We start from the raw sequence: 17,340 nt of genomic DNA, 5'->3' as shown, positions 1-17,340 counted from the left end.
CAGTCAGCAGAGGATGTTGTTATGATGTGTAATAAATATGACAGAGAAAGAGCAGTATTCAAAGGGAAAATTGAGGACATGAGAGACTTTCAGTCTAAAATAAATATTAAATAAATCATCATGCCATAAAATAATTAAATAGGTATTTGAGTTTCTGAGAGCTACCAAGGTGGACAAAAGAATGGAGTTTTTTCAGTTTTTTTTCTCTCTCTTAATATAATGACATAGCATGTAAGCTATTAGAGATCATTCATAACCTGAGGGTGGCGGTAATGCACAAAAACAGTTTGCGACCGCCGTTAAAAAATCAAAGAAGAAGATGTCATTTCGCCATTTTGGTGTTTCTACGTTGATACAAATTCTCACGTTCATTGACTGCTGCATCTATTCTATATAAAGCCCGCCAAAGACAGGTAAACATCAGCACAGCAAACACGATATGGAACAATTTGAGTAGCGATGCCCTGAGTAGCGATGCCCAAGTTGCTTCATTTATCTCTGTTGGACAGGTAAGTGACTTCTTATTATTGTGTTAAGCGCTCTGTAAAACTAGTATCATTTAACTCAGAGACGATCATGCTGATTCACGTCGATAGATGGCAGTCTAGTGTCTAATGACATTGTGGAAACGGTACTTGAAGTACTTGATAGAGTTAAAACAGCAATGCTAATGCTAGCTTAAAGAAAAACTGAATGCATAATAAAAAAAAATATATAAAAAAAAGACGTTGTCCACAAATTAAAGGTTGTGTGTTGTGACCAACAAGCAGGGGATAAAAAAATAAAACACAAAATGATATCCAGTCCTTCCAGAAAAAGGCGGCTTTTTTTAGTGATTGTTGCGAGCAAAAATCCTTGATTATGCGGCACGTTTTCTTAAATAATACGATGGATTATGCGAGATATTTATGCAATGAAATTACATACTACCTTAATGTAAAGTCATTTCTTATGACTTCCTGTGATAAGCAAGCACTACATCACAGAAAGTGCTGGGAATATTTAAGTTCTCATCTTGCTTTATTTCAGACCTTAATAAACACATGGCTCAAACTTACAAAACATTGATTAGTGAAACAAGTTCTGTAGCTTTACAAAAGGAATATGCTACAACTTCTGTAAAAATTATAAATAATTTTTTATTTTTTTTTAAATGTGTGCTTCCTGTTTTACAGTCACTAGGCTATACAAAACAGACATCTGTTAAAATAAGTGCGTCCAATGCACAAAGTGCAATCTCTTACTGTAACGTAAATGTACATACTACTAATAGCTTATACTTACAACTGTAAGGTTTATGAAACTAGTATGATTTAACCCACTGGTAACAAAAAAGTGCAATCTTACAACTGTAAAGTTGCATCAACTCCTGAATGAAACTACAACAGTCCACTGTGAAAATGAAAACAGGGGCTGAATCCGAATGAAAACAAGTGTGTGAAGTCGGACAGCCGTGTACATTGGTTGAACACTCATTATTGCGGTGCAATGTGGGATTGAATGAGTGCACTCGATAACGTCCACTATGGTTTCAGACACCACTACAAATGGCTGTCCCTTCAAATAATGCCCTATTTGAGGGTATAGGGGGCGATTTACGAATTCAGCGTATATCTGCGTAGCCTCTAACACTGGCAGGGTTTTCAGCTTTTCGATGATGTTCACGTCGCATAATAACGTCACTTCATAACGTTCCCATGGCAATAGGGGGAAATGGCTGCTCTTGTGTAAAGTAAACGCAAAATTTTTTAACTTTCTGCTAAGCTATATGTGACTTTTTTAGCTACGAAAATGCAGGGATTATGAAATCATTCAAGCCTGCATATTTTGCGGCCGGAAATCGGAGAAAAATCCGTCAAAAAAGACTGTCATTTGAAATGACTTTGGCTGATTATGCATTGAATTCAGCGATTGCATAATCGCGTTTTTCTGAAGGGACTGGATATCAGAGCCTCATGACTGTCTAGTCTAGTCTAGTCTTTTGGGGGGTTCAGGAGTTCATTCATAAAATGTCATGTGGTATAATTTTTTTACATTTATTTTCTTAACTTTTTTTTAAACCATATGAAACCAACATACAAACAGTACATTTCTAAGAATTGCCACATGATTTCTAAACTATTTGCCACTCAAAAATGAACAATTCATTACAATAACTTCTTAGGCCTTTTCACACTGCACTTAACCCTGGGTTATCAATGTTCTAAACCCACCGTTTTAAAGGCCCACTGAAGTGCCTTGAAACGCACAGCATTATTCAATGTGTTGATGTAATTTCCACTGAAACAGGAAGACAGGGCAGGACATATCGAACAACTCCTCCCCTTTTTAAAAAAAGCCAATAGCGTTTAGTTTACATCACAGTTCGGTCAGAGCTGTTGAGCTCGGTAAAGCTGCAGTTTCCTCCTAATCTCTAAGCGTTTCTCCTCTTAATCACCTCCATTATCACTTTAAAACATTATTTGCAGAATTCACATGGGTCCGATACGTTTTCTGGTATGCGCTGACTAACGCATATGATCCGCTCTGTGCTATAGTGTCTCTGGACTGGAGCAGACTGTGTGTGCTGTGGTGGTTCTCGTGACACTAACGTAGGGTGACCAAACGTCCTGTTTTCCCAGGACATGTCCTGTTTTCAAGTCCTGTCCTGGCCCTAATATAACTATTTTCTATCCATACAGAGGGGGCATACTTTAAAGTCCCAGTGAACCGGAAGTTGCAACCGACTTTATTTCAGTGATTTGACGTATTTCCGAGAGAAACGGAATACTAAATGAGCAGAACAGAGGGCGTGGTTTGTTTTTTCCTCCCTGTGACCTGATTGGATATAGAATCGTAGGCGTTTCATTAAAAAAAACGCACCTCTTCACCATCTCTGTTTATTAGCTTGCGGGCAGCAGACTGTCAGTTGGATGGGCGTGTTTAATGATGGCATGTCGGTGTCGAAGCCCAAGCCGTCAAACAGACGTCATCAAAAAAGGCCTACCAATGTAGAGGGGAGGAGCATTTTCAGATTTTGATTAAAGATTACGAAGCCAAATAATTTTTTGATGCGGATTGACTTGCACGGATGGATTGTTCAGCACAAAACTAGCAATTTGCGCTAACAAAGTAAATATGGTCAATTTTGATTTCACAAGGACTTTAAATGTATTAAAAGTAATAAGGAATCTTTGAGTAAACTTCGAGTATCATTTGAGTATCTCATTGCCGGGCCGAGTGGCCGGGTTTTCGGTAATCAAAATATGGTGATGCGATGTGAGATGGTGGTCCAGTGGGTTAAACCATGGAACTGATACGCAGAAGGTTGCTGATTCGATCCCAGCGGTCACCACCAGTGTGTAAGGCACTTTACTCCATGTTGCTCCAGGGGGATTGTCCCTGTAATAAGGGCACTGTAAGTCGCTTTGGATAAAAGCGTCTGCCAAACGCATAAATGTAAATGTAACTAACGTGAAACCAGACTTCATTCGCCCCAATGGAAAGCATGTTTACACTGTCTGAATCATTCCTTATCCCCTATATAGTGCACTATGTGCCCTTCATCATGTAGTAAATATATATACATATTGGCAGAAGTGAGAGACTGTCAGTTTGTAATGCTTATATATCCTAAATGTGATTTTTGTCATTGTTTTGGATCACGCTAGCTTACGGATAACAGTAAGGCTAAGATATTCATACTAAAAGACAAACAACTTCACTTTTGATTTCATGGTGACTTTAAAGGGATAGTTCACCCAAAAATGAAAATGATCCTATAATTTACTCACCCTCAAGCCATCTTAGGTGTATATGACAGTATATGACGAATACAATCAGAGTTAAATAAAAAAAATGTCCTGGCTCTTCCAAGCTTTATAATTGCAGTGAATGGCAGCCCAAAATTTTAAGCCCAAAAAAGTGCATCCATCCATTCTAAAAGTAACCCACACGTCTCCGGGGGGTAAATAAAGGCCTTTTGAAGTGAATCGAAGGGTTTTTGTAATAAAAGTATCCATATTTAACACGTTCTAAAGTAAAAGATCTCGCTTCTGCCAGACCGCCTTCCGTATTCAATTTACGCAGAAAGTCTAACGCCTCTAGCAGTTCAAAACACTTACCCTACGTCCAACGTCATCGTCACACCAGTTACGCTTTTTCCGTAAGTTGAATACGGAAGGCAGTCCGCCGGAAGCTGAATGACGGAAAGCATGTCGATTGGAGTTTCATTCTTACATTTATAGTCCGAAAAGAAATCAGGAACAACTTGATAGTACAACCGGCAATATATAATATAAGGATGCAATGCTAGAGCCGTTTTGTAAACAGGTCGAGTGCTGCCTTCCTCCAATCGGTGATACTGACGCAGCAAATATGCAAATAAGAACGTCAACCCGGTTAACCACCAGGAACGTAAAGTGTGAAACGTCAGCTTATATACCAAGGGTTAATTATGAGCAGTGTGAAACATGAAGTAAGCTAACCAAGGATTAGATGGGAACGACCCAGGGTTAACTATTTCAAGTGTCAAAAGCCTTCTCGAGTTCTTTTCAAGTAGTGTGACATTACCAATTATCTTTAAACTTTTTTGAGCTAATAATTATAGGGCCCATAGACTTCCATTGTGAGTGCGATTCTGTACAGGGCTGTACAGTTGAAATGATTTGTCAGACATTATGTAGCATTTAACTAGGGATATTTTATTGTCATCAACAGAATAATGCAATAACTCAAACTACTGATAACTAAAAGATCAAATTTAATTGAACAAATACCATTTTTAAAAAATGTGTTTACAAACACTGTAGCGCACACACCAGACAGAAGAAACGACTGAAGACATCATGTGTCACACATCCGTGCCCACACGCTTTTCTTGTGGCATTCTCCCACAAAATGGCAGCGCAAGACAGAAGGAAAGACAAGAACGAGTGACATCTTTCTTCTAATAACAGAGAAGAGGTCCCTTCCAACAGCACTATCCTTCCACGGCTCTCTCTTTTTGAAATACACGTGTCACTGCAAAGTGACAAATAGCACATATTAATTAGGTACTAGACTGGGCGAGATTGCTGTTATTAACAGGGAAGGGGAAGGTCGGATTTAATTGCCTGTGACATCAAAGTCAAGTGACTGGTATTTCAAGCATCATTTAAAATGTTTGATATGGAAGCCATTGTTCTCACATAAAGGAGCGTCTAAAAATACAAAAGGAGAATGATGGGGAGCAAAGACAGTGCTCAGGCGGTTATCTGCAGCCTGACTGCTAATATCACCAGGGCTGCTCATGAAATGACTGGCTTCTAATGGAAGAATCTGTTCCCTTCAGTTCAAAGCTGTTTCCTTGCATCCCACTAGGGTTTATTTTTCCATCTCAAAAGCATATTTTCATATTTGTTCCGCGTTGTTACATTGAATTCTGAAAAATCGGACAAATTCCACGATCGGTCAACTTCACGCCATCTCTTGTCTGTTACATCAGCATCTTATTGTGGTGAATTTGGATTTTCCTCTAAAGAAAAAAAGATTCTCCCAGGGGGAAGGTGTGCTGATGAGCTGAAATCACGTGGCTGGAAAGGATATTAATAGTGTTATACATTTACCTTGAACTTTTAATTATTGCGAAGGCACGGCGAGCGCGGCAATTAGACATAAATAAGTGCATCACTTTTAGTGTACAATTAGGTTGATGGCACTCATGATGGGGATTACAGATATATGGTATGAACCGGCGGCGGTCTGGCTAATGATTGGGAGGGGCCGACAGTGCAGAGAGCACCGCGCGGTTAGCCGCCCGTCGCCATGGCAACAGCACGCTCGCACTCTGTGGTCCCCAACCCTAAAATTAGAGCTGAGGTGCGCGGCTCCAAAACGCATTCCAGACTCACTTTGACAGACGTCCATTTGGCAAGCTGCACCAAAACCACCCCAAAAAAAGCGAGAGATCACCTCCGCCATGTCTATATACTAACACAAGACAGACGCATGGAGAAGAAAAAAAAAAAGCAGTGGCGATAAACTCTCCAGTCTGACTCGTAAGCACCCAGTTTGCAGTCGCGTTTATGTGCTTTGGGGGCCCTTCACTCTCGTTGATGTTTCGAACCCATCCACCATCTGCTAGCCACAACCATTCGGCTTTTATCATCAGTCCCAGGCTGAGGGTTACAGGCCCCTCGAGGAGGAACTACAGTAGTCCATTCAAAAGCGTTGCATCATGAGTGTATCCATATTAAAGCACGCTCTGCCCACGGCCGACAGTACAGCGGAGCCATCTTGATCCTGTACCATCCTCGATCTATTTCCACGCTGATTTTATTCCGCTCTAAATGGAATGTTAATGCAAACACTGTCAGCGGCAGGTCTTTAGATGTTCCGACTCATGCATATAACATAGCTTAGCGCTGCCTCCAGAGTCTGCCGTTCTATAAGACTCACCAGGTGCACAGCTCGGCAAATTATCAGATCAACAGGGAGGCGACTACAACATCCTGATGATCGCAGGACTGCGCACCACATCATTTAGAAAATAGCCTATTCGTTTTTCTAGCTTTTTTGCCAGCATTAAAGATAATTTACTGACTTTCGACTCCTGATTTGTACCCAGAAACACTTAAGGAGTAAACCGCCAGCTGAGGTGCACGTTAGGATGGTTGTAATGTGTGGAATAAGGAAAACTTCTTCACCTGGCTGCTGTCTCTGGGCTTGTAATCTTACTCTCGGATGAGCTGGTTTTTCTCTTAAAAATGGGTGATTAATCATTGAGATCTAGCAATTGTGAATGCGAGGGAATAATAAGGGTTTATAAACTTCTAAAATAGATCAATCAAGAGCGTGTTGTCATGGCTAATGTCTCTTATTTGATCACCACGATGATTGACAGGATAAATTAGGTTGTTTTAGAGTTCGCTGAAAACTCTTGCTTCATCAAAACCTGTTTGACTCGTTCAGAAGTAATAATTCATAACTGACTGTCTTTGGCTCAGCGTGAGAAGTTATCAATCAGTATTAGCAAAAATGATACAAGTGTCAGTACTTTCGGATGAGTGACATGATAAATATGGCAATAAATGATGGTTCTCATCTCATTTTAAAGCAAAAAAAAAAAGATTGGGTAGGCTTTCAATCTCTTATATATAAAAATAATTTATGTGAATGGTTAAATACATAAATTCAGTTGAAAAATGTATTGGCTATCATTTTGAGATTATTCTGATCAATTTGCTTGATTGGTTGATTGACACAAGTGTGCAGTCTACTATCAGTTAGAAAAAATAACCCATTTACCCTGTCAACTAGCACACTTTTAATGTGATTAAGTTTTGAGTATATTAATTTTATTGAATTACATAAATGTTGGGTCCAACTTTATATAAGGTGGCCTTAGCTACCATGTTCTTACATCAAACAATAAGTACAATGTACTTATTGTTTTCATATTGTATTGTAAAACACTTTTGCTGATATTGAGGTGGGATAAAGTTAGGGACAGGTGTGGTGGGATGGGTAAGTTTAGGGGTAGGGTTAGGTGTAAGGGAAGTGTAATCATAAATGTAACTACAGAAATTAATTACAGATGTAATTACAAGCAGGTAATTTTAAAATTTAAGTACAATGTAAAAACATGTATGTACACAATAAGTGCATTTTATCAAATTATTAATTTAAATTTTAGTACATAGTAGTTAAGGCCACCTAATATAAATTGGGTCCGAAGTTTGAGTGTACATACACTCTAAAAAATGCTGGGTTAAAAACAACCCATGTTGGGTTGAAAATGGACTAACCCAGCAATTGGGTTGTTTTAACCCAGCGATTGGGTAGTTTAAAGCAAAAATTTAACCCAACCGCTGGGTTAAAACGACCCATTCACTGGGTTAAAACAACCCAATTGCTGGGTTAGTCCATTTTCAACCCAACATGGGTTGTTTTTAACCCAGCATTTTTTAGAGTGTATGTACACTCAAACTTCGGGCCCAATTTATATTAGGTGGCCTTAACTACTTAAAGCATTTTTTAGAGTGTAGTTAAATATTTTTAAAATTTCAATAAAAAATGGTTATAGTCCATATATATTTTTTATAACAAACTAATATACAATCTGTTACTATTTGAGTGCTGGGTAGTAACTGATTACATGTAATCTGGATTACATAATCAGATTCCATAAATTATGTCGTAAATGCTCGTAATCAGATTACAGTTACTTTATTGATTACATGATTCAATATTATTCACACAAAGGCAGTAAATCATTCATAATTTTTTGATTGTCCCTAATTCTTCTTTTTCATGTTTTAAATTTTCTTTTATAAAAAAGCATATCCCCACGCCAAGAAAGTCTTCTGGTTTTGTTAAATTTAATTTCTTTATCCTATTCAATTCAATTTGATAAACACGGTAGGTCAAAAGTAATCTAAAAGTAGTCCGATTATATTACCCAGAATGTAATGGATTATGTTACTAACTATGCAATTTGGAATCAGTAACAGACTACAATGTGCAAGTAATCTACCCAGCACTGTTGATATATATTTGCCAATATCGGCATTGGCCATGTGTTTGTTTATTGTGTTAACTAAAAGATTCTGCATACAATTCAGAAAGTGTGAAGACAAAAATACTAAAAAGGAAAATATACATTAGACGCCACCACCTAGAGACTAACCATAAATGTGCACTCTAAAAAATGTTGGGTTAAAAACAACCCAAGTTGGGTTGAAAATGAACAAACCCAGCAATTGGGTTGTGTACACTCTGTCATCCTTCTGATGGCCATGGGTTGGAGCTGTAATTGCACAAATGGCAAAACACACACACACACACACACACACACACATTGGCATCGTGGCCTTGCAGGGAGGGGTTCTGAGAGAAAATACATATTGATAAGTTGCTGTGGTGGTCCCCAACAGAAGCGGTCCCTCGACGAGTCACAGATTGGAATTATAATGAGTGGGATTACCTCAGCACCCCCCCTATCCCCAACACACACATACACATCACCCCTGTGCGAGTGCGCCACGACACTGGGCTCTGCCCCGTGTGGACGACAGGAAGCCGAGCGCGGGTGAGGAACATACTGACGTTAATTAACAACATCTGACACAGATGCTACGCTTGTACTCGCACAAGAGGTGGTCCGGCACATTATTAAATTTTGGGTTATTTCCTTTCATTTGGCACCCCCATTCCCACTCTTTCCTCGACTCTCCATTTTTAATCTTCTTGACACACTGTCCTCTCGGTCCATCAGGGATGCGGCAACCGAACAGGCTTTTCGACGCAATTAGGCTTTTGCTTAATTTTCAATAAACTGCTCTTTTGTAGTGTCCTCGCCGCATTATTTGCACTCTCACCTTCATTTGCTCCAATCTGTTTAAATCTGCGATCTTGGAAATATTGTGACATAAAACCTAACTGTCAGGCCACATATGGTGAGCTTTCAACCTCCGGGCTCCATATGAGATGTACAGCTAGTCTAGAGATAATTGACCTCTGGAGATGGAACGGATATTGTACTGTAATATTAGAATGGAGGAATAAGGACAACCTTTCCTGTCAATCCATCAGAAGGTGCTGAAACAAAAGGACTGCGCTTGAACTCGTTATTACACCATACCTCCGTAATTAACCCTGATCTTCTACTGTTGTTACACCATGTCAGGGTGGGGAGAGCGTTAACATATGTTTAATATCTTCTGCAACTAATCAGGGGACCCAAAACTGAAATAGACGTGTGATTTGCCGCGTTGTCTGTAAACGTGTTGATAAGCAGCACATATGTCAAATACAGATTTGCAGAGATCCAGAAATTGTCTGTGTGTGTGTGTGTGTGTGTGTGTGTGTGATGTGTGTAGTACTACTGTAAGGCTCAAATCGGTGCAGTCTGGGAAGCCCAATGTCATCGATTCTTCTTTTCTAAAATGTGCAGTGACCTAAGTTCCCTCTTGCCCTGTCTTGTTAATTACCCTCATACATCATGTCTTAAATGCCACACCGTTTACCTGCTGCGGGTTGGCCGTCCTGTGTGTGCTGGACCTGCAGAGAGCTGGACCGGCTGATGGAGATGAGGTGCATCCTGCGCGCAGCATCAGGACCGCCGTCACTATAGGGGGAAGTCACCACCGAGGTCACAAAACAATGACTGCTCCTCTGTGCATTTAAACACGCTAAAACATCTGGAGGTATATGAAGATGGCGTATAGCGATATCTTGTTATCTATCAAATAAATATGACCTGAATTGTCTGTTTAACCCCAGACTGTCTGATGGGGCCCAACTGGTGAAATCTTGTTGCAAGTCGCCATCAGCATTTGTTCGTGCGAGTGCACAAATTAGCCCTGGCCACTTCTGATTTCGCTATAGAGATGTTAAACAATGAAATGTGCATAATTTCGATAGGTAAATATGATAAATCATTTGAAAATGCCATGAGCTTTCAGCGGTCTGGAAGGCAGAAGGGGTGGGGCAGCTGAAACGTTATGCTGCCGCCACCTGCTGGTAATCTCTTTTGATTTCTCCCCCTGTGTGGCCACTTAAAAAACACCCCCAGCCGCCTCTCTCTCTCTCTCTCTCTCTCTCTCTCTCCACCATCAACAACCTCAGAACAGAGACGGTGGTGAAGGGAAATTTACAGGTTTTATTTCTTCTTCACATTCCATATCGCCTGCGAATTAAATTATACTTTAAACAGTGCTTGGTTGGTTCAAGCATGTTTGGTTCAAATATGGACAAACCCATCCGTTTTTTTTGTAGTTTTTTTTTTGTATTATTATTCTTTTTTTATTAACCCAACCGTTGGGTTTGTCCATATTTGACCCATGGGTTAAAACCACCCAGCATTTTTAAAGTGTACAAATAAGAGATTGTACTTCATTAAAATAATTAATAAATCTGCTTATTAGTCACTTATCGTAGTGCTAGGGCATATTTTTTAAAGATATTTATTTGCAAAACAGCAATGAATTGTACAACCCAAACTACTGTACAGAATTACTTCAGAACAAACCGACTAATGTACAGATATTACAACTTTATTTTGCATATGATTTTATTTTCCATTTTTGTAATACCTTTTAAGATTAAATTCGAAATTACATTGACAGACTGCTGCAATGACGTTGAATGCTGAATTTCGATTGGTCTTCTTTCTTGATTATATTTGCATTTTGACATGCGATTGGTCTTCATTTCCAGCGTAATTTAAACGTATATAAATATATAAAATGTAAAAAAAAAAAATTGGATTTATAAAAGAAAAGTAAAATCAAAATGTGATTTTGTGTGAAAGTGTGAAAACCTATTATATTATTTAATTGCAATGACAAAATGTCATGACAAAAATTGAGCTTTAACTGAAAGCCTAAAAATGAGCATAAATGGAAATTGTTTTTTAAGTTGTTATGATATTGTCTATGTAAAATCAATGTTCTGTTGGCATTGTGATAAAACATGTACAACACTAGAAAACTTTAGTAGGCTTTTCAACAAAAATCTAAATGTATTTAATAATAAAAAATAAATCCTTCGATTAGCGGCTTATTATGTTTCTAGATTATGTGGATGTATATTGCTTCTTATCGAAGAAGCGTTTTGTACGACGTTGCTTTCCCACCATAATCAGTAGATTTTTAAAAAGCGCGAACCGGCTCCATCTTTTTGACAGGGCTACAGCTGCCTGGACACATGCTGGTGAGCGGTGGTCTCAGACTGGTGGAGGTGGCATTAGTGCCCTCAGTGGTGCAAAGGGGGGCTCAAACCAGACAATGGTGCACCAAAAAACTGTGTCTGTATACCTCTTGTTCAAATTGACTGTGGGGTCTGGAGATTTCCTCAACACGGATCAGCACGGTTGCCATATACAAATGTATATATCGAAATGAATTATTCACCGCTGGTCGTCTGCAGCCCTAATTGATAAAAGAATGTGTTTATTTAAACTGACGACTTTTCATATGTAAGATTGCTTGTCCATTGTTCTCCAGAGGGCCCGTCAAGGTGAGATGAGACAGGGGCCACTCATTCTTCACGAACAAAAGGAACAAATGAATGCGCGCACACTCCCTAATGGTTTCCCCGTATACTTGGGTCCACGGGAGATAAGTCTAACAAAATTAGTATGCAAAAGAGCCACTCTCTTGAGGCCTATAATTTTCTTTGCAAATGATTTCCGTTTTGAGGATGAAACAAACACGACAATGCCGTTGCAAGCGCTGCTTCGGGATGTGTGCGTGCCTTCGAGCTCCTAAAAGACGAGGGATTTGAAGAAGTTAACCCTCATCAGCAGGTGGTTTTGGAAAGGGGGGAGAGAGAGAAAAAACAACAACTTAAAACAGAAAGGATTCTGCTCGGTTCCAATCATATTTAGTTGATTACATTTGGCATAATGCCCTGGCGAAAAGGGCCCACGGAATCCAGAAGAGCCATTGCTTTGAGAGAGGCTTGCATGAGTTCTCCAGCACCATGCTGTGCCATCTTTTTCATCAGTTAACTTAATTAAACATATATCCACCCGAGACTGTTCTCATATTCTCTAGCAGTTTAGCTTTTGTTAACTGTCTTCAAACAGCCCCTCAAGTGTAAAGCGCTGTTATTTACATCAACTTTTGTCTTCTAAACCCAAGGGCTTGATACTTTTCTTATTATGCTTCGAGTTTTTTTTTTTCTTCTTCGAACATAATAAGCGGCTAACTTTATTGCAATAATAATAATGCATTAATAATATGTATTACTGAAAACATGATTAAACGTAATTTTAAAATAAAAATGAATTTATATTATTCCGTTATTTTTTATTATGCTATTATTTATTTAGATCGTTTAATATTATTTTAGCTTATAAGGACACGCACTCATTGTAATTTATGAATTATGTATTTATTTCTGGAGTCGAATCTTTTCGTTGTTTCCCTGTCCCGCTTCTTAATGCACCATAAGGGGAAAAAGTCGTAAATTCTGAATCTTCAAAATTATTTGAATTAAACACGAATGCACGTCCGTTTGAGTGAAATGAGTGCACGCGTGATTTTATTAGATCCAGAGTCTATGAATGTTAATTGCGCCGTTTCCCTATCATAAATGCGCGTGTAAATCACAGCAATGTATAACAATACTCTCTCTGTATTTTTACGTTCCTAACGTGGTCTGCAGTAGCTCTCTTTTCCAATAAATCATGCACTTACTTCCCAGGAGCTTCCTGCTCTGTGGTGAAGATTAGGACCCCGTGTCTTACTGAAAGCCAGGAGCAGTTTGAAATTATCAAGCGTTTAAAGACATCACAGTCTCCAAAGTTATTTTATGCACTTCTAAAGCTGTGTATGTAGCTTTACTTTGTGCCAGAAGTCTGCTTTTTTGCTCTTAAAAATGGCGGATATGGTAACAGTTTTTGTTCATAATAATAATATAATATAATATGATATTGCACTATATTACTTTATTATGTAATAATAAATATGGTCACTAAATACAAAAACATGATAATAATTCGTTATGGTAACACGTGAACGCTTGCTTTTCGTCGAATGAGCTATTATATAAATGCATCATATCAATCCCACGTGCATGCGTCAAAATACTGCATATAAAAATAAATAAAAAACCGGTGTGTCCGGACATTGATGAGAATTATTATGAGCAAGTATGACACTCAAAGACAACATCTGGCAGCACGATGCTTAAGTGGATTTTCACTGAACAAACATCAAGACATGTTCAAATAATTAGATTTGTAATGTAATTATTTTTCGATATCAAATCTGTTCTTGCCTGTATAACATTAGACGAATTTAATTACTGTTTTTTTCATATACTTCTTATGATTAAAAAAAAAAAAGAATAATTTGTTCAATAAGCAATTTTTTTTCTTCTTCTTCCTACAAATGTATTTATGATGGTTGGTTGTTTTCCTGGTCAGTCAGTCTGTTTGTCTATCCATCTTGTTGAACATGTTGAAATGTTTGTTATTTAAATGGATTTAATTTCAGTTCTTTAAATTTAAGATCTGACATGACTTGCCTTTGACATGCAAGTGACTTTAAAATGTAAAGTCTTTAAAATATAGCCATGTTGGTTAAATCATAATAGTATGGCTAGATTAACATTTGATTTTGGTAAATATTTAACGATAACATACTGCTATTGCATTTACTGAGAATTCACTTTTGTATATACAAATGAGAGTGTAATTAGTCAAAGATGAGGCTAGAGCGGGACATATTTGAATAGTTTCCTCATTAACCTTGGCTTGGCCATGTAGCCTACATTGTGCCATAGAGTCTTGTGCTACATTAGTTTTAGTGGCAGTCTGTGAAGTGCTGCTCTCCCCTGGTTATGGAGGGGAAAGTAATGCATGGGGACTCATTTCTGCATGTGTCTGTGTCATAACCCCGGCCAGGGTGTCATATTCCTCTCCTCCCTCATCTGGCCCAGCATGGGAGCCCTAATACACACATCTCTGTGCAGCGCCTCTCCAACTAAATGGACGGATTTGCACATTTCCTGAGCCGCTCACACCCAATTCCCTCACTCTGTTAATGCCGGTTAATTTTTTACAAATAATGCCTGGGCAAATCAGTCTTTGGAAGTGTTATATCATTTATTGCGGGGACTTCTGTGAACTTCTTTTTGAAAAATTAATGCCTTTAATTTTGGTTGATGGCAACATCAGCACAGCTCCGTAAATTGCAGTTTAATGAGATTTTGCTACAGGGGATAATCTGCTACTGACAGAAAAACATCTTGAAAACATCTGTAGACCTATGATTTCACTCTGACGATTAAACCCCCAACCCCCCGCGTCTCAGAGCACTGAGCAAGAAAAATGGTCAGTTTAAAAAGTTACACTCCGCCATCCGATCTGATGAAAACGACTTGGAGGAAACTTGACGCTGTTTTACCTCTATTTGTCTGTGTAATGAACGTCTCTGTGTTGTTTGAGAGTTAACGTCCAGCTATCTTTGCCTTGCTGTGGGAGTCTAGCGGCTAACCTAATGAGCAATGCTTTATATGAGTCCTAAATGAGCAATCTGCTCCTCCAACCCAAGCCTGTAGATGCAATGTAAGGTTCATTACCCTCAAGTGGACAGCAACCTAATGTATTCTGCTCTACGACTAATGTCGTCATAAGCCAGACCGTGTTTAATGACATCCTTTCAAGCATTGTTTGCTAGTAGAGGTCAACAACATGTACTTGACCAAATACCTTGTTGTGAATCGACTAACTTGGAAAGTGCTGATGGCAAGAATTGGTGGAGATTCCAAAAGGTCAGCCTTCTTAACACCTGTCCTTGTGCTTTTCTGACTGTCGAAGTTAGAACTACTTCCTTCTTAGACTGTTAACACATTTTACTGCAAGGTTTTATAAAGCTGACATTGAAACAATGACTTTGAAACCAGCACGATCCCATTGCCTATTAATTAAAACATCAGCATTTCAATTTCAGTTTCCGTAAACTTGTTGGCTGCGCCATGACATTTGAGTAAGCACAGTCAAGGAGGAATGTACACCCACGTCCCTGTCCTCTAAAGCTCATGCGCTCCCAGGACTCTGCAATGTAGATTACTTCCTCCAGGGAGTCTGGAGAGAATCCCAATCCCTGCAACTTTTCCAGTGAACAGACAGATTTGGCCCACCTCCAGCAAAAATAGACCATACCATGCAGAGAGTAAGCTACGCCAGAAAGCCCAAAATTATATCTGACACGTTGGGTCACATCAACTTGTTTTTAATGTGTCTCACTCTCTGGTTCGCTCTCTCTCACACTAAGAGAGAATGTGAATCTGTTCATTTCAACAAGAAATGACACAGTCTCCCATTGAGTGAGACCAATTAGAAATTTACGAATGTGCTTTAAACACCCACTCGCATTTATTGAAGAGATATTCATTTTTTGGGATTCATTCCCTAATTGTTTCTTATGGGATCCACTCCTTGATCTAAACCCAGAAACAGCAGGTATAACCGAGAAAATTACAGAGCGACGCAGTACAGGAAGCAGAAGAGAAATGCTCTGTGATTTGGAGTTTTTCATTGAAGACCATTCTGGAAATTCCATACATTTATGGTCGCATCGTTATTCAGTATTGAAAGCGATTCTGATGAAGTCCACCTGCAATCCTTTCACCCAACGCCGACAAAGACACATAATCAATTGTTCCGGGAGAAAATTTGTCTTTCGGAAAATGAGCATCTGTCTTTGATTCGAAAAACCGATTTTCAGTAGGCAAGAGAAATCAAAGATAGAGTTCTTACATTTTACTAACCAACCCACCCCTACTCTCTCTTTCAAAGCACAACCCATAAGGCTTTGTTCTCCGAAGTGACTTGCCACACCATCAGCAGTGATTGGTGCCACGAACGATGCCAGGAAGAGAGCATTGACTCTGCAGGGTTCTCCATTTTCAATGGCGTGAATGGACACCTCTTGTCTAGCGATGGCACTGCTGCGCTCTTTCAGATGGAGGCACATGTCACACCCAGACTCATCATGCCAGCCGCCAGCAGAGAGGCCAGGGCACAGCGCCCATGACTACTATTGCAAAAAGTGAAGCTCAGCAGCAAAAAGCTCAATTGAATTTGCGTAATATCAAAATTAAAATCAATTCGATAAAGTTGGGACTCGACAGCTACTAATTCTCAACATATTAGGGATTACATTATCAATTTCCCCTTGGGATTAGTCAGAATTCCCATCGGTGGCTGTTCTGGTCAACTGAACCAGCAAACGGTAAGCCAAACCGGCCTGCGAATGCCATATTTGCAGCAATCTGCTCCAGTGCTAGCAATCCAGAGTGTTGCACGATCACTCTCAACAGCTCATCAACAACAACAAGCCACTTCCTAATCCTTAAAATGGACAAGCCGGACGCGGAAACCGAGAACAATACGCTCGCATGCACACTGGCATGTATCGGAGACTGTGTGATTATAAGCACCAGGGAGTTTGCCTTCCCTTATTCATCCACAGTCCCGTTTTGAAGAGACCAGATCCAGGGGTGCCAAATTAAGCGGAGTGCTGATATGCTCTGGCTGCATAGAGTAATGAGCAGGCCCAGAGGATATTTGCAGGGTCACACAAAGGAGTTGGTGTGGAGTGGCAAAGAAAATCGGGCGTACAGCAGGAAGCCAAGCAACTAAATTCTGCAGGCCATCCTCATCTGCTGTCATCAGCGAAACGAGCTCCCCATCCCATCAACAACAGCTCGGCTAGGGGATGGGTCTCATCGCTGTTTTCTTACTATTTACCTTATGCCACGGACCCATAGAAAGCCCTGTTCGGGCTGCTGTACATTCAGCGACTCTGAGAAAAGAAAGAGTAATGAGAGGCTCGGAGGAAATTGTAACAATTTCAGGTCATTAAG

Source organism: Gobio gobio, assembly GCF_949357685.1.
Source record: "Gobio gobio genome assembly, chromosome: 23".
Taxonomy (NCBI): Eukaryota; Metazoa; Chordata; class Actinopteri; order Cypriniformes; family Gobionidae; genus Gobio; species Gobio gobio.
Note: the sequence above shows the minus strand (reverse complement) of the source record.